Source organism: Watersipora subatra, chromosome 6 (assembly GCF_963576615.1).
Source record: "Watersipora subatra chromosome 6, tzWatSuba1.1, whole genome shotgun sequence".
Lineage (NCBI taxonomy): Eukaryota > Metazoa > Bryozoa > Gymnolaemata > Cheilostomatida > Watersiporidae > Watersipora > Watersipora subatra.
In genome coordinates, this window is record NC_088713.1 from 63214874 (window position 1) to 63234657 (window position 19784).

At 34.4% G+C, this 19784-nt stretch overlaps 1 long non-coding RNA gene across 2 annotated transcripts; it reads right to left on the reverse strand.

Annotated features, from left to right (window-relative positions):
* Positions 1-611: 611 nt before the first annotated feature.
* LOC137398873 (uncharacterized) lies at positions 612-17743 on the reverse strand. 2 transcript variants are annotated; one of them, XR_010979029.1, is made up of 7 exons: positions 17635-17743; positions 16251-16307; positions 12071-12127; positions 8687-8809; positions 8070-8183; positions 3412-3562; positions 612-735 (listed from the first exon to the last, which is right to left on the reverse strand). It is a non-coding gene; the product is annotated as an uncharacterized lncRNA (long non-coding RNA). The 2 variants fall into 2 exon arrangements; XR_010979030.1 differs by lacking the exon at positions 8687-8809.
* Positions 17744-19784: the final 2041 nt, after the last annotated feature.

Consider the following 19784-nt stretch of genomic DNA (forward strand, 5'->3'; position numbering starts at 1 on the left):
CGATGTATTGGCTTATCATGAGGGTTTCACTTTTCTTTTCATTACGGAGCACACACATTAGCTAGACAAATCAAACTCTGTCTCTACCAAAACAATTTGGTTGCCAATCACCCGCAACCAATAGAATAATTTTTAGCCTAACAGTTTCATTTCTACTTATTATCAAAACAGAAAAACCAGATCATTATCGTCATGGCAATAAGAAACACACAGCGTTCATTCAACGCAAAGAAAGCGTCAGAACATTTGTGAGATTGGGACTCACTAAACAGTTTCATAGTTATTTTGTAGAATTTTTTTGAAAAAGATGCATTTAACAGTGAAACGGTAGGTTTTGATTTTTGTGATATTACTTAAATACTAGCTGTATATCAGTTTTTTGAAAATTTGTTTGAATTAATTTTGTTTGGTCAGAAATTGATGTGATAGCAAAGGTGTTAAATGTATTTGCCAAAAGTAATATAATTGAATTTTTAAGACTAGAAGTGATTTTTTATCTCTATAATTGTAAAATACCTCTAAAAAAAATTTTTTTTTTCACTAAAGCTCATTCTACGTTTCTCAATATTTTGGTCTATAAACACCGTGATTTACCTTCACTAAGTTCTTGTGTCCACTCTCTTCTGACCAGAAACATCCCAAAGATGTATGTAAGCTGTTTGAACCTTAAATTGCCAGTTCTGTAGATAACTTGACTAGCATCAAAGAGGATGCAGGACATGTTATGGCAGCACTCTGCAATGATTCATAACAAAATAGAAATAACAAGTTTTTTTTAATAGAACCTTTTCCGATTTACATTAACTGTTTTCAACATACGTTTACAGCAAATCGTTTGCAAGTTCATTGATTGCTGCAGAAAAAACAAAAACTGAGCAAGTAGAAGTGTATTTGGTATTCTAGCCCTGACATTCAATCACAGCTTTTATATTCCTCACCGGTGTAGTCTTTAGGCATTAGAAGAGCATGACTTAAGCAATGTGAACAAAATTTCAAAAGCGATCACCAAGTCATGAAATCGATTGTCAGTTGTCTGACCTTGATTTGGACTTGGCTTCTAGATATGATTGTAAGGTAAAGTTTAGAGCTCGTCACCATGGGTGTTAACTGCAAGTTTCTGTTCCTGTCTCAGACGCTACGCTAACCTATAGTTTGTACAAGTGCTATCGCCGGTAAACAGGTAACAGGAATGCAAGAACACGACAACTATAAACATGCAAGGGTGAATAGGAGCTGTGTACATAATTGAAATTAAGCAGTTATTCACAGGGCATAGTCCAATTTGTAAAACATAATAACCAGAACCTGACGTTCAACCAAATTATTGTTAACCTTTTCCACACCGTTCCCGTAAATCTTATGGGCTGAGAGCGCAGTCTCAGCGCACCAAACCCGTAATTGCCATCAGATCTGAGTCTTCGATAGGTATTTTTTAAATTCATTTATTTATTTTAAAAATGGCACTAACATTTTTCATTAATATTTTGAGGAGTTTTAAAAGATATCATACTACTGTTTTGAGGCTGTAATTACTCCCTTCTACGCATGTGCAAAAAGAACACTTTGTTAGAAGTTGAACGGTCTTTATGGAAAGCTGATCATCATGAACGGATGCGATATTTGAAGCGCTATTAAAAAGATTTGTTTACAGGAAGATAACGACAGGTTTGAAAGTGAAGAAGGGGATTTTAGACCAAAAAATGTGAGGAAGCCGATGAAAATAAAAAAGAGAATCAACAAAATGAATGGGATTGCGAAAGTGAGACTGAAACGGCCGGTGTTGAAACGGCTAATAATGACGGATATCAAAGAGGAGCTGATTTAAAACCAAAATAATTACATTTTGCTAACAGTCTGGCAGGAGTATAAGTTTGAATTCTTAAACAGGTAGGTGTTTTTTATTATTCAAAGCTTTTTAAACATCGGTCACTATAAATATTATTTTGAACGAAACAAATAAATATGGCCTTCAAAAACATTGCGATGCGTCGGAGCCTGTTGATGATAAAGATTTAGCGAGTTGTTTGTTTAGTTTTGCATTTAGGTATTCTCAAAAAGCCTACTATGCTGCCTTACTGGTCCACTGTGACATTCCTTTATTATCTACGCTGATTTTTAATCAATTTAAAAATTGAAAGAAAATTAGAAGCAAGCTTACACTTTATTGACAATTTTGAAGACCCTACTGGCAATAAAATGTTCAAGTTAGAAAAAAATTTTGCCATGACATGCGACTGGTTCTATCCTGTTTTTCACTCTGATAAATTTATATCTGTAGATGAAAGCTTGCTGGCATGGGAAGGATGGCTCAACTTCAGACAGTATATTCCATCTAACAGATCTAAATTTGGAATTAAGTTATTTGCTTTCCGTTGCTGTCTCTGGCTATGTGCATCAGTTGTCTGTATACATTGTCGACGAGCAAGCTGAATGCACTGGCAGCGGAGTCACAAGTGGAATATATTTGTGCAAGTCATGTTTTGATCTTTTCCATGCTAACTAAATTTATTTACAAATGGTATTTTATTGTTTCCGCAAATGCTTCACTGCTTTGTATTGCTAGCATTTTTACATAAATTTGCTAATCTATTGTATTAGTTGTGCATTGGTGTGCTGCATTTGTTGCACACTTTCATCTTCAGAGCAGCGGTCTAATCAAAAAGTTCTGTTCTCATATTGTTTTGCAATCTAGTAGTCCATGATTTGCTGTTTCTGCTCATAATAAATGTTACTTCATGTTTTTTGCTGCTTCACCAAATGTGTGAATATAGGCTCACGACTTAATTCTTCTTGCACACAACCGGTTAATGTTTGCTGCAGCACACATAAACCTGTGCATTGACTTTATATGCAAAACTTTTACATAGATCTATAGTCTTAAGAAATGCATAAAAACTAGAGCAAAAAATCGTAACTGCATATAATTATATATGTCTAGCTGCCAAGTTTTTGCAAGCTGTGTGGAGGAAAAAATCTCATTCTGCAGGAAAGTTTCTCAGCTTCCAGATGCATATTTATTCACAGTTTTTGTGCCAATTTGCACAAAAGTTGGAGCAACCTTGTCGGGTGACTGTCTTGCGCTGCTTATGGACAAGGCGTCTTGAGCATTTCCAGTGGCGCTCCCGCTATACATTGGAGCTCATAACTCCACTTTCAATGCTCTTGGACGACTAATTTTTTTTGAAATTGTTGTGAACATATAAATCCATGCAGGAATTATTTATACAACATTGCAAAATTGCTTTTAGTAAATATAAAAACAATTGAAAATGACCGACAAAGATAAAAAAACTCGTCGCTTCAACGAATTGAGAGTTTTGCAGGAAAGCAAATGCAAGCTAGCTACATAAAATAAATCAGCTTGTAGAGAAATTTCTCAGCATTCTTGTGCATGTTAATTTATGTATCTACCTCAATTTTGATGAAAGTTGATGCAGTTTTTACGCAGTGGTATCGAAGGCTCAAATAACCATAGTAAATGCTCTGGTGCGCTGGGGGAATTCCAGCCGTAAGCCCGCGGTCACTAAAGGGTTAGTAAGAACTCTGCACCAGCTTCATGAAGCTAAAAAGTCATACATAATAGTTACATATATATGGAAAAAGAGACAAACCAAAAAGCAGAAACACTTATTCATTACTAAGAATGATTAACAAAGCTGAGAATATTAACCAGCATAATGCGCAGTAGCACTGACATACATTTGCTGCTTGAATGGTATGTTTCCAACAAAAAAAGCGGGTTCATTTTTTTAAAAAGATTACTACTCCCTAACAAGCAAAATGATAACAAGCCACGGAACTACGAGTTAGCAACCTAGGCAGCTAAGTTGTACATGTAATCCAGATGAGTCTATTACGGTTTTTAGCAAGGCAAATAATTAACCAATATTTGAGTGTTCACCAAACTAAATTTTCTTTAATGTGACATTTTTAGCGGCACAAAGAAATCAAATTTTTGATGATCATTTGCACCGACTTGAGGCAGGTGGTAAGAGTGAAACAAACTAGATTTGTTCGACTTAGTCAAAAGCGTATAAAAGTATTAGGCACAATTAGCCGCATCAATACTTGTTACAGAAATATCTATAATACTAAGATAGAGTTTAAAATCATTTCTATGAAAAGCCTGTTGCAGTGGCTTCTTTTTGTCCTGGGAACATTTAAAATCCTTTAATAGAAAATGCAAAACCTATATAAAATATATAGTATAATATAAAATTAAAACTGGTAGCAAATTTATGTTAGCTATGACATATTTTTATTGTAGTTTTACATTAGCACTATTTGTTCTAAACAGTGTGGTAACTACATGATGTATTTAACAAACTAACGTCAACTCCTTTACTACGAAAGGAATTTCTTTACTGCGACATAAGTAATTAGTGACACCTAATTTCTAAAATTTGTCTGTATAAATGGTTATAACTTTAAACCACATGATCTATTAACAGTCTTTTTATAGCAAATTAATCAGTATAATAATACGTTAGTTGATGCCGCGAAAACTATAAAAAATGTGTTGCAGAATGAGAGGGAACACTTTTCGTTCATTTTGAAATTACCGTGAGGTGAGCATAAAACTCGAGTCAGATGATTCATGAATATTATTAGTTTACAATATATTATTACTGATAAAAATAATTACTCTCATCAGCACTATTACTCAATAAAATTACCCAGTCCATAGAACTAAAACTAGTAAAAATTTGTGGCTGTTATGCCTCTGACATGACTGTCATTTCTAAGAAGAAATTGTCATAAAGCAAGTATTCGCAAAGCGAAACTACACTTGGGTTGTAAACATATTTTTATTGGTTCAACATATACAAACAATTGCTTTTTTCATTCAGGTATATATACAGTGAAGTAATTTGTCAATTACTCACTAATCATAAACAATTTGGGTCATGATCTCAGAAACCATGGTTAAATCAGTGGTTTGAGATTGGGAGTTATCTACACTACTATCAAAAGGAGTGAGTTCACAGCTATTTTGCAAAACAAAATTTTGATTTTACCTCAATTACAGCAGGTTTTATGGTCAATAAACTGAATGCATGTAATTAATGCATGCTGAATGCTGAAACCATTAATGCCAAAACATAGTTCCGAGAAAACAAGTGTTGAAGTTTGAGAAACAAAAACTAATGCACAATTGTGTTTACATTTCAAAATGTCATAGCAACCAATATCAATCAAGATGTTGTGATATTTATCTAGATTTCTGAATTTATATCCAGAAAATTATGCTGAAGTTAAAAATCTAAACAGATTGTAGCTGGTTGTCATAGAAATAGCTGTATATCTAAAAAAATGTATTACTTATTCAGTTAGTGCAGCTTTATAGTCGGATAACTCAACTTCATGGTTTGCGACTTGACCATGGTTTTTGAGATTGCGACCCATTCGTACAAAAGCTTGACAAAGCCACATCATGCAGCACTTGGTTATGCGAAAACACTTTGACTATCTTTACTGTCCTACTAGGTTCACAGTAGCTCAGGAGTTGAACAATTTGATTCGCACTGAAACAGCTTCGTCAAAAGAAAACAGAAGCAATCAGTGTAAAATCTGCTTTGTATTACTTTTACGTCATGCTTTGCTGTATTTGAGAATCATATTGTATACGTGTATAATTCAAAAAAAATACAATACCAGAGGTTTCCAAGCTTTTAATATTAATCGAGCTAATTATTATTATAGCTAATTTAATTCTTAAATGATTAAAAAAATAACTGAGACAATTTATGCGTAAATTATTGGTGAGCTTGCAACAAAACTTACATTACAGTTATTTAGTCTCAAACCATTTACCGTATCTTACTCTGCTGTGTTGTAAGTGCAAAATATGGGGAAAAGTGATCACAAGATCTTAAAAGATCAAAAGCAAACAGTTAATCGCAGCCATCACAAAAACGTCATAGGTTGGAATCCCTTTACGAAACGGCTAAAATGGGGTGTAAGTTGCGCAATGATGGCTTCTGTTTAAACTTTTTTGCAACCTCATTTGTCAAAATATTTTTACAAATTTACCTCATGTATTCAATAAATCATGTCTATTGTCCTTAGGTGACTATTTCCTGATCATTGTAATGCTGTCACTTTGAGCACTGATATCTCAAAACCTCGCCTAAAAATTATTTTATTTTTTAACTTTAGTTCGAAGGAATGTATACCATCCTCTGATGACATGAGGAGCCTGTTGTCACCTGCGATAGTCAAAGGATTCTGCAGAAATTGTTCATGCTTTTTGACAAGAATTATGGGTCACATGATCAAATTACGACAAAAAAATTACACCAAGCTGAAAAAATTGTAAAGTAGCGAGCATTTATAATTGAGCATGTATATTTGATGAGAGCTTCCCGGTAGAACCCGAAGTGTTTGTCATAAACTAGTGCTACGAGACGTTTTATACCGAGGCTGTGATTGGCCTTTAATTTTACGTGATAACACTGCATGTCAGAACAATAACTACATTGAGTTGAGTACATAATCAAAATACAGGGATTCTAACCTACGATGTTTTCCTGATGGCTGCGATTAACTGTTCATTTTTGAGCTTTTAAGAGCTTGTAATTACCATTCTACAAATTCTGCACCTACAACCCAGTAGAGTAAGACATGGTGAATTTTTTGATACCAAATAACTGTAATGTAAATTTTGTTGCGAGTCGACCTTTAAATGCAACTGCATTTTGACAGCATGTTTATAAGCAGGCTTGATGTAAGAAACAGAGTAAGAGTCATACCACAAGTTCATGATTATTGTGGATCATGTCCACAAATTATTACTTCACTCTTCAATATGTTGAAAATGCTAAGAGGGGTTAAAAATTTAATGATCTTGCTGGAAAATAGGAAATTTGAATTGCCACTTGATGTTATAAAAAAATTGCTAAAAATATTTGATGACCAGAATTCACAATAGCACTTTTAATTGTATCATAGTTTGGAAAACACAATAGATTATTATTATTAAATAGGAAAATTTAATTGCCACTTGATGTTATAAAAAATGCTAAAAACATTTGATGACCAGGATTCACAAGAGCACTTTTAATTGTATCATAGTTTGGAAAACATAATATTATTACATGAACAGAAAACTCCAGAATTTAGGTGAGCAAGAGTGTTGCCTAAAACGGTTAATACAAGTTGTTTTTTAGTTATAGCTAAAAAGCCAGTGTGCCTGGTAGTGATATGGTAGCATCATTACCATATCGTTCTTTATAGAACAACGTAATACACTATTTATTAGAATACAACATATTTTGGTATACAAATCGCTATTCTCATAAATGTAATGGCTTTTGTTAAAGACCTAACTTTCACCAATGAATGAAGTGTGCCCTCAGGTTAGCATGGCCCCTATTTTTGAACCCGCCGCCTATGAGATTTTTTATATACACACCAATCAACAGAAAATTTTACATGTAAAGATGCGAACAAAAATCTAAAAGTGTGTTGCAGTGTGTTCTCGGCCTCTTTTGCTAATAAAATAGGAAGCAATCAGTAATCCATTAATCAATTAATCAATTAATCAGCTACTCACTAAAAAAAGTGTTTTGTACGGAAAACTTTGTAAGAGCCATAGAACATTGATCTTGGCTAAATGCGTACGTTGTGCTGAGCTGCACTGCACAGCCTGTTGTATGCACTCAGTTAATGGACTACGTACAAACCTGCTTGTGTTTTAAAACGTTTCAATTCTGAGAACCCAAATTAAACTCATTAAAAAAATCAGTCAAACTTTGCAAAAATGGTTAATATTTTTATATTAACATTTAAATATTAATATTTAATAATAATATTTTAATAAACTTTATACTAAATTTATACATAGTTGAAATACTGTACATAAATAGAAAAAACGGATAATTTGTACATACAACTTCATACATTAGTATTTTGCATCCTAACTATTGTTTTAGTTATTTTTTTTGATTGCCAGTGCTATGGTATTTTGGTTTAGCCAACTGCCCAATGTAATTAATGACTGCAGTCTCCAGAGCCAACTATAATCATCAAAAGATCAAGACTAAAAAAATAAGGGCTCATAAACTCACCCTTTAGCTTTTTTAAAAACTTGTAGACCGATATGATTGGTTCTATGAGGAAATGATCGAGGGACTATAGTTCGGTGTGGAGAGCTCATCTTTATTCTCCAGATCAAACAACTTCTACAAAAGTAAAATGTTTGTAACATAATATTAAGTAAGAAAGTTGATGACCACTTTATGCATTGAGCCTCTGACCACCTTTTATTTGGTATTTGCAGACATGTTGAAAGTGGGCTACCGTTAAACCTATATTTGAATGCTAACTCTATTTTAATGGTACTGCTATTTGAGACCACTTAAAGCAATTGTTTGAAAAATTGAGGGCCATTTTTTATTGAAGGATGGGAGTAGGACTGAAAGATAGAGTGTTGTTGCATCAAAATAGATGCGTTATGGTATTTTTTGAGGTATTATTATCGCGTTTATCAAAAGTTAAAAAAAAGTTTGGGGTATCGATCAAGTCTGAAATAAATTAAAATTATACCGCAAAAGGGTTCACTTTATGCAAAGAAATTCAAAGCAACAGACAAATGGCAACAAGTGTTGAAACTAATGTGTTGAAAGGTCTATGCGAGGTCATTGAGTAAAAAGCTTATTAAGTGAACTAGTTAAGGATGACCTACCAGCCCTTGAAAATCAGGTTGGTTACGCATCCAATGACTGGGAAGAAGCGTTGAACTAGCATTTGAGATCTGTTCATCATTGAAACATCTCTCAGGAAAGATGACTTTAATGACTACGTAGGCCTAAACAGATAACAAACTACTGATCCACGACCAGTTGATATGTTGGTGGACATGCTGATAAATTTGATATAGGCATACATAAAGTGCTTGCCAACTGGAAAGCAATACATGAGCTGTTATGGATGAGCAGCTTTCAATGCAAGCAGCTGGGCAAATGGCTTTGTACTAGCCTTTGTTATGAAATATTACCCAAGCCTGTGTCAGTAGACAGCTCGCACCTCTGGTAGTTAAAGTGCTAAAATTTTCAAATAAATTAAGTAATTCCATGTCAATAAGATAATACCATAGTCGTTAAATATAAATATAAACTTGTAAAAATTCATGAATTGATGATATGTCAAGTTTTAACGCTTTGATCCTTGCCGATCTTATCAATGCGTGTCAGTAAACCTGGGCAATATTTTCAGCGATCCAAAGAATAGTATAATGATATTTGATCAAACACTAGTAAAAAACCTACCACCGATGTCATCAAACAGAAAAAAATGGTATTTCACCATTGTTCGGGCTGAAACTATAAACTTTTGTACAATTTTAAAAACTTGTAAAAAAATTTACAGATCATATCCATCCAGCACACGCTCATCATCATTTCATGACTCAAAATATACTGGAAAAATATAGTTAGTAAAATATTTTCCACCTACAACACAACAAAGTAAGACTTGGTTAATCTTTCCATACTAAATAACTGTAATATAAATTTTGATGCAAGTAAACCTTTAACTCTTTCACTACCACATGAAAATCTTACCGAATGAATATTCTGCCCAAATTAATGAACCAACTTTTTGAAAAGCTGATATACCGCTAGTAATTAAGCAATATGTCGAGAATAAAAGCAGATATCACTTTACTGTAAAATGCATCCTATTCAAAACAAAATTTTCTACAAGATAATTACAAGGTGATTTTTACTCTTGTGCAATATCGAACGTTTTATTTGTGTTGAACGAACGCAGTGTGTTTTTCCTTGCTATGACGATAACGATCTGGTTTCACCTTTTTGAAAAATAATTAGAAATGGATTAGTTGAAACAAAAATTTTTTAGGTGCACGTGATTGGCAACACAATTGTTTCACTGGAGACAAATTTTGATTGGTCTAGCTAATGTGTAAGCTTCGCAATGAAAAGAAAAGTGAAACCCTATTGACAAGCCAATATATCGTTTTACGGTCACTACAATTATCACCGCGATTTGTTGACAATACTTAGCTAAAAATATTTACATTGATAGCAAGTAGTTGGCAACAAGGTTGTTTCACTGGAGACAAAATTTGATTAGTCTAGCTGTTCTATAGGTTTCATAATTAAAAGAAAAGTGAAACCATAATGAAAAGCCGATATATGGCTTACCGCCTGTACTTGAACTACCACTAAAGCTGATATATGGCTTACAGCCTGTACTTGAACTACCACTAAAGCCGATATATGGCTTACGGCCTGTACTTGAACTACCACTAAAGCTGATATATGGCTTACAGCCTGTACTTGAGCTACCACTAAAGCCGATATATGGCTTACGGCCTGTACTTGAACTACCACTAAAGCCGATATATGGCTTACGGCCTGTACTTGAACTACCACTAAAGCTGATATATGGCTTACGGCCTGTACTTGAACTACCACTAAAGCCGATATATGGCTTACGGCCTGTACTTGAACTACCACTAAAGCTGATATATGGCTTACGGCCTGTACTTGAACTACCACTAAAGCCGATATATGGCTTACGGCCTGTACTTGAACTACCACTAAAGCTGATATATGGCTTACGGCCTGTACTTGAACAACCACTAAAGCTGATATATGGCTTACAGCCTGTACTTGAACTACCACTAAAGCCGATATATGGCTTACGGCCTTTACTTGAACTACCACTAAAGCTGATATATGGCTTACGGCCTGTACTTGAACTACCACTAAAGCTGATATATGGCTTACGGCCTGTACTTGAACTACCACTAAAGCCGATATATGGCTTACGGCCTGTACTTGAACTACCACTAAAGATGATATATGGCTTACGGCCTGTACTTGAACTACCACTAAAGCTGATATATGGCTTACGGCCTGTACTTGAACTACCACTAAAGATGATATATGGCTTACGGCCTTTACTTGAACTACCACTAAAGCCGATATATGGCTTACGGCCTGTACTTGAACTACCACTAAAGCCGATATATGGCTTACGGCCTGTACTTGAACTACCACTAAAGCCGATATATGGCTTACGGCCTGTACTTGAACTACCACTAAAGCTGATATATGGCTTACGGCCTGTACTTGAACTACCACTAAAGCTGATATATGGCTTACGGCCTGTACTTGAACTACCACTAAAGCTGATATATGGCTTACGGCCTGTACTTGAACTACCACTAAAGCTGATATATGGCTTACGGCCTGTACTTGAACTACCACTAAAGCTGATATATGGCTTACGGCCTGTACTTGAACTACCACTAAAGCTGATATATGGCTTACGGCCTGTACTTGAACTACCACTAAAGCTGATATATGGCTTACGGCCTGTACTTGAACAACCACTAAAGCCGATATATGGCTTACGGCCTGTACTTGAACTACCACTAAAGCTGATATATGGCTTACGGCCTGTACTTGAACTACCACTAAAGCTGATATATGGCTTACGGCCTGTACTTGAACTACCACTAAAGCTGATTTATGGCTTACGGCCTGTACTTGAACTACCACTAAAGCTGATATATGGCTTACGGCCTGTACTTGAACTACCACTAAAGCTGATATATGGCTTACGGCCTGTACTTGAACTACCACTAAAGCTGATATATCGGCTTACGGTAGCGAAAGAGTTAAAACCAGTCTTTATTTTCATTGGAGGGTCAGTGAATGTCTCAATAGCTTAAAACCTTCCAGTTAGCAAAACCAGAATACATTGAAATCAAGGCTCAGAGGCTAACCATGAGACTAAACCATAAAAATACTCATTTTAATATTATCACCAGAACTATATTGAATGCAAATTTTAATTTTTTGTAATAACAGAGAAAAACCATTCTAAGTAGTAACTCTATGTTGTTATTACTGTTATATGAAACAATACCATTTTAAAGTTCTTGTTGGCATAAGTAACAGCAAAAAAAACAACAAGAAAGGCGCACAGCTAATGGCTAAGTCCTGGCAGTTGTTGTCTAAATTAGAGACCATATGAATGCAAACCTGGAAAGAAAATATGGAAAAAAGTTAGATCGTTTTATCTGGTCAGTACATACCTGCAATCAAGAGCAAGCCAGGCATTGTAGCATTATTACGAAACTCAATATCGGACTCTACAAGAAAAACGACAATTGATTAGCATCCATTTATGTTGGCAAGTTAGACAGTACATCACCAGTTAGACAAAGACATGAGTAATGAGTGTAACCAGTGCCAGCATGTGGTTTACAGCGATTGATGAGATTAGCTCTTTCTCTGAACTAAACAGCAAACAGGTATGAGATTACATAATGCCATACACTCAGCTATATACAAAGGGGTGTTTAAATAATGCTTCTCACTAGTTTAAGACCTTTATTTCTTGAACGGGTTCTATGTTTGGCTCTGAAAGCTAAAGCTCAAGACAAAAACTTGCAAACTAGCATATTAATGTGTATACGAAGAGCTTCACGATTTTGCATGTACCTGTATCATGGTTCGTTAGACAATCTTCAACAAAATTTTTACAAACAAAAGCAAGGGTAAGTCAAAATAGTCATTTTCTCTCAAATAATATCTGCTACTGTGAATGTTTACATAACCAGATAAACTCATTCGCACCCATGCGCGAGTTAACGCAAGTTAACATTTTATAACTAAAAAATAATGATGCAAAGAGTTGGTAAATTTCAGACGCGAGTAAACACGCGTTGAGTGCCTGACAATGTTATAAATACGCAAGTTAACATGCGTATTTATAACATTGTCAGGCACTCAACGCGTGTTTACTCGCGTCTGAAATTTACCAACTCTTTGCATCATTATTTTTTAGTTATAAAATAATACTTTTAATTTGCTATAAAGAAAGATTTCTGGCCAATCAGACAAACTTTAAAATATGCTTCTGTGACATCTCCGACAAAAGTTATAACCCGATTAGTACACCTATCTCAATATCTACCAAAACCGGAAATCATCATGCTGACTTGAAATTTTATCGTTTGTGATAATCTTTTTTCAACTTCAGCAGTAAATACGCAGATCAAAAAGTGGTAAGACACTGAAAGACTGCATAAATCAAATTAAAACATTATTTTTAATGTTTCAAAGTTTCTATTAACTTTTAATTTTGCCAATTTGAATCGTTATGCTCGAATAAAAATGCATTCTTCACGTTGCCAGCTGTAGTCAGACTGACGTTATCTTTCAGTTTCGATAGGATCATATTGGTTCTGAGAGCTGTCTATGATATCTGAAAAGTCAAGAACAGAGTTATTGAACATATTTTTATTATTTGAAACATTTTCATGAAGTTTTATTCGTGTTATATTGGCATATATATTTGCTATGCTTTTGTTTGAAGAAAAAATTCAAAGTTTCTCGTTGGGAAAAATTTGAAGTTTCATGATTTTCGTGTTCGTGACTAACTACATCTGTATAAATAATCTTTATAACTATGTATTGTCTGTAATAAATAACTAATTTCAGTCAAACTTAGTATATTTTGCAATTTTTATGGTGCAAATCTAACTTTGTTTCAGCAAATGACATTTTTTTGAAAATTGGAAATTTCCTAAAACTACCTTCTTTAATGCATGAATCTACATAAAAGGGATACGAGTTGTTTGTATGAATATAATATAATTTGAAAACGGAGATTTGGCTGGTTCTTTTGAAATTTAAATGAGTAAATTATTTTAAGTTTGTTTTTTGTAGTAGTAATTTGAATTACGGCAACTTTCCGAAAATCAGCAGTATCTGGGGCAAATCGCCTAAAAATTAGGCAGGTGCCAATGAATTAATATCATTCAATAAAATCAATAATATGTAAATCCCCGACAAAGAGTTTTTCTCATGTCATGCATATCTAATACGCTTCACAAAGCCCTGCAATTATCAGTTCCTGCAAATTACTTGACATTTCTACCGCTTGCTTCAGCTTTTATGACTATTATTGCTTCAGCTTTGCTTCAGCTTTAGCTATTATTGGCTTGCGTGCTCTGGTGGGTTCTTGTCCCTGCTTAGTGCTTTATGTATGTACGAAGATGTTGGTTCTAGTAAGTGTTTCCGATCAAGTTTTATTATTCACAGGTGTGTTTTGCCACTCTCTAGCTAGCTCTGCCCTATAAGCCTGACTCTTATTCGCTCCGAGAGCCACATAATGCGTGTATAATGAGTCTGTGATAATATTGCAAAATACTAGATAAACCGCAGTGAAAACATTGGCCTTGCCTTGAATGTGGCAGCAGTGAATAACAACCCTGTCATATTTAGCCATACCATGTCAATTACCTTTTTTGGTCGCTATAACTTTATCTCTATCTCTTTCTTCAAGTATATGGAACAATTCAAGTACTGTTCCATATACTTAAATTGTAATTACAGGTGAAAATGATTTTCTATCATTTTGCAGGTACAACTACAAAAACATTGAATCTTAAATCCAAAGAATAGAGAGTAAACTTTTAAAAACACTACCCTGCTCAAACTTAATTTAGCAAGTAGCATTGACTGAAACATGTTAGATATCCAGTGTTATATTTCAGCAGCCTAATTTAATCCATAACACCAGAATAGTAATTGTGATATTAAAATACAATTATAATTATTTCCATAGATGCATTAGTCCATAGCAGGCATAGTTGTTGAGTATCGCACATCTTTCAAGCGACTAATCCCAACATTTATTCATTGTGCTTCAATAATTCATGTGCCAAACTCGAACTCAGAAGTCAAAATTCTAGCAAACATGATAAAAATACTCAAACTTTCTAATGCCAAAAATTGAGAGAAGATAAACTCACATTTCCAGTGAGTATAATTACTCAGGACAAATATTAGGGGAGAAGTGGGATATATGGAAACAGGGGATACATAGGTATCCCATTATTAGAAATTGTTTACTTTATTTTAGTTTTCTATTGCTTGTATAATATTGTCCAATCCAAAAATAGGTCACTGCTGCCATCTTAGTTTCTGTCAAAGTGAAAATGTCAAGCATGGAGGTAAGTTACCTTTCATGAGTACTGTTTCGTAAATTTACTTAATATTCTAGCAGGTTTAACATGCAGCAAATGAATGACGTTTACTCAAATTTTTGTTTTTAACATAAATAAACATCTTTTAACCGATTTGAGACAAAATTTAAAACTAATCTGTAAATAACTTGAGAGTTATGGCACTTTACAAAAGTTATAAGCTGGGTATACATGGGCCATTAAGGATGAGGGTAGTTGGACCAGTTGGCCCAACTAATCTACTGCAATGCAAGTGCAAAAACGGATAGATGGGTCAAGCGGCCAAGTATAATTTTATCATAACCCATTCAATTTACGCTTTTAGCCAATACCATAGTTTTATAGAAAGAAAGCAGCAAAAATCTATACGTCAAATAATGTTATGGGTAGTGCTGTAATAAGATATTAAATGAAAAGCTTTCAGTTATATGTATAGCCTAAGATCATGAAATTTGCCCTTATGCCCAAGTTTCCTCAAGTGGTGGCCTCTGAATCCTCCATACTGACCCATGCATCTTTCTTCAAAGATAGATGGCCCATTGACTTTACTATATGAAATTATTTGAATGCAGTTGAGAGAGCAAAAGTAAAACCATGTTCACCGATGCACTTAACCAAGCTCTAAGAGCATGCAAAATTATAAATACAACGCAAAAAAACCTTAGTTATTTCATATTAAAAATGTAACTCTTTTATTGGCTCAAGTATCCTACTTCTCACCTACTCTGCACTAACAAAAACCAACCACAATACAAGGACAGCACTACGCATGATGGGTAAGGTCTGTTGGTTAGGTTATTGAAAGCTGGCTGAAATCATCATTGTTAAAGACAGGGTTTATCTCTATACGAGGGTCAGTGTATGTCTCAATAGCTCAAAACTTTTAAATTAGACAAAAACAATACATTTAACTCAAGGTTCAGAGGCTAACCAGGATACTACACCATGAAAATATTCATTTCAATGTTATGACTAGAACTATATCGGTTGCTAAATGATTTTTGGTAATTACAGAGAAAAACTATTTTAAATTGTACTCTTTTTGCTATTATTATTACTATATAAAACAATGTGAATATTAAATTTTTTGTTGGCATAAGTAACGATAACAAAACAACAAGAAAAGTGCACAGCTAAAGGCTAAGTCGTCGCAGTTGTCGTCTAAATTAGAGACCATATAAATGAAAGCCTGGAAAAAAAAAGAAAAAAAGTCAGATTGTTTTATCTTGTCAGTACATACCTGCAACCAAGAGCAAGCCAGGCATTATAGCATTATTACGAAACACAATGTCACACTCTACAAGAAAAAAAGACATTTGATTATTAGCGTGCATTTATGTGGACCAAGTTAGAGAGTACATCACAAGTTACACAAAGACACATGAGTAATGCATGTAGCCAGTGCCAGCCAACAGAGACAGTGATTGTTGACACCCTGTTGACATTGATTGATGAGATTAGCTCTTTCTCTGAGCTAAACAGCCAACAGGTATGAGATTACATAATGCCATACACTAAGCTATATACAAAGAGATGTTTAATTAATGCTTGTTACTAGTTTATGACCTTTATTGCTTGAACTGGGTTCTATGTCTGGCTCTGAAAGCTAAAGCTAGCTGGAGGCAATACATGTCCCGCAGGATACTGGAGAAATATCAAGCAAATTTTGGTCATTGAGTTTTCTGATGATAGGCTACACGCAAATTCGTTGCAAACTAGCATAATAATGGGTATACGAAAAGCTTAATTATTTTTAATGTACCTGTTTCATGTTTGGTTAGTCAATCTTCAAAAAATGTTTTAAAAAAAAACAAGGCTTATGGCAAAATATAAATTTCCCCTTAAAGAATATATGCTACAGTCAATGTTTACATAACCACATTAATTATATCAATCAATAATATAAACATCTGCAGCAACAGATTTTCCTCATGCCATGTGTATCTAATACGCTTCACAAAGCTTTGCTAGCAAAGCTTTGCTGGCCCTTAGTTCTAGGCTTCTAGCATTATAAAACGTTTATTTTACATGAATTTTTTTGTCTTGAATCTCTATACCGAAAGGTTAACTACTGCTAACCTTTGCCTTGAAACGGTAGCTTTGATTAGCATATAGTAGGCCTACGGAACTAATTTTTGTATGAGTATTACAATATAAATTATATATTCTTTCAGAATTCAATTAAAAACTCTTTCTGTAAACCATTTTTAATTAAACTTTTGTTATAGATCTTTGAATCACTTGAATTTTTGAGAAGTTGGAAAAATTTGGGATTTTAAGGATATAACGTAAAGCATGCATCCGACAACCAGCTAGCAATGGAAAATTATTCAGTGATGCATATCTACCAATGTCTACCAATGATCGCAACACTCGATTCCTGAAGATCGCTTGACATATGAGCTTGACTTGACTTGAGTATGAAGCAAATGTTAAGCTACAGTCATCCAAGCTTTCATTGAAAGTCGTATATTTTTGTTACTTTGGATGAGCGACAACAACAAATCCTGTAGCCCAATGTAGTCCCCAAAGTTCAAGGTAAAGTAAAATCTAAAGCAAAAGCACACATACCTGCTGCTTTCATTATCTGTTTCATTTCTTAAATACAGTTTTATCCTACTCACGTTGGTCTAAATCAGAAACTTGCAGCCACATAGATCTTCTGCCAGCTCAGTTGTCCTCCATTGATAATACTTGCACTAAAAAGCGTTGCTGACATGAGATGAGTTAAATGAGCTAGATTTGAAGCTTAGATTCGATCCCGAGTGCACTCCGAGTTCACGCAAGCGATAGTAAATCCTACAGAAAGAAATGTGGTTATCAGCACAATTAAATTAGGTGTATGCCCATACGCAGCTACGTAATTTGTTTAATCTTTTGGCTGTTGGATAAATGAAGACTCAGGGTTTACACAGCTGTCTGCAGGTTTGAAGCAGGCCTTACCTTAGCCTATGCAGAAAAAGTATTGTAACTCTTTGATGATTTCAACATAACAGAGAGAGTTTACTATCAGGCTTGTACATTTTTGATGGTTTTAATTTATACGCTACGCTACAGCACGTACACTAATATGTATAGACAATATACATATATGTTTAAAACAATAGCTGGGAGAGACTTGCCAAATTATTGGTTTAAAAGGCAATGATGAAAGCGTGCATAAATTTGAGCACAATTTTTAAAAAACAGTATTTTTGTATTGTATAACATGTTCTAGGACATACAAGTTTGAACCATACAAGTGATTTTAATGCCTTGCCAACCCCTTTTGGTAATCTCTGCTATCTGGTATGCCTATGGGATTTATTTGAAGATCTTAGGGCTTTCTGCAATGCTTAAAAAACAGCACACATTTCACAAGCTATTGGCAAGCGAAATGCATCATGACTAACTGCTTGTCAATGAGAGAAGTTTAAAAAACACTAACATTAAGCGGCAATGAATTTTTTTTCAAATCAGTCAATTTGAAGTTAATTACGTGATTGCAGCAACATGCCCTATCTAGGGCAACAAGCCGTAATTGAGAGCTAGATTTAATGATGAGAAGTTGTGGTTCATGTGACTCTATTTAACCCAACTGGCTCAATGTGAAGTCTGCATTGTGAACTACATGACATGTAAATCAATATAAAACAGTTGCAAATACTTCTAACAGATTAAAATATACATATTGGTGCAAATGTTTTAGAGGCAGCTCAAGTGAATAGAATTAGCCATAAATTGTAAAATAAACATGAAATCAGAAATAGGCAGTGAATGTAACAAATATTAATGTGTGTAAAAGTTCAACAGTTTGCTAAAAATGAAATACACAAAATAATTGAGAAAAAATTGCCTTGTTGCCTTCTGTGGCTCGTCTTGGTAGAATAAAATTGAAAATATTGTAGACTTTGAAACTTAAAAAAAAACTTTATAAACTTAGAAGCTTTATCACCAATAGGGTAAGCTTGTTAAGCCATATTGCTCAGGACAACAACTGCCGCTTTACTGACCAGGTCTAGAGGAGACAGTAGACCAAGATGAGCCGAGAATGCGTAAAACTAAACAGAATTAGTGCACATCTCGGTGCCTAAAATAGTCCTAGTCTCAGCCACACCAATCGCAGCAGAAGCAGCAGCAGCTCTCCATCTTATTCATCCCAACAACCAAAGACTGGAAAGAATATTAGTATTTAATAAAAATGTACCTGTTATATAGTCAGGACACATCTGTTGAAGTAATTATCTATTACACCTTGAAAACAAAGAAGTCTGGGGCTGATGTTTGCTAGAAATATGTTTAAGAAATGGCTAAAAATAATATAAGTATTTAAATTTATTACATATATGTTAAAGCCTATAAAGTAAAAGCCTACTCATATTAAAAGATTTGATTGCACTGAAATATCACTTGCTACTGCGCTATGATGACACAGTGTAGTGGCAAATTGTCACTACCATTGATACAAGGTAAAAGATTTGGTAAAATGTTATCTCAGCATTACAGCATCTACTGAAATGTCAGTATCTAGGTCGTTTCCAAATGACATCCACTGCTTTCATTTAGCTACCAATTATGAAGCCTGGTTATGTAATGTTAAACCAATGACTCATAACACAGAAAATCCCTCTCGCTACCCCTTTTATCTAGCTAGTCTGTAAATCATAGGCCAATCATGAGAACATATCATGTCCTATGCATATATAACAAAGTTATTCACTGCAACTGCTTGCTGTTTCATTTAATTTTTTTTCATATTTATTAGATAGAGCTATGGAAAAGCTAGAAACACTAC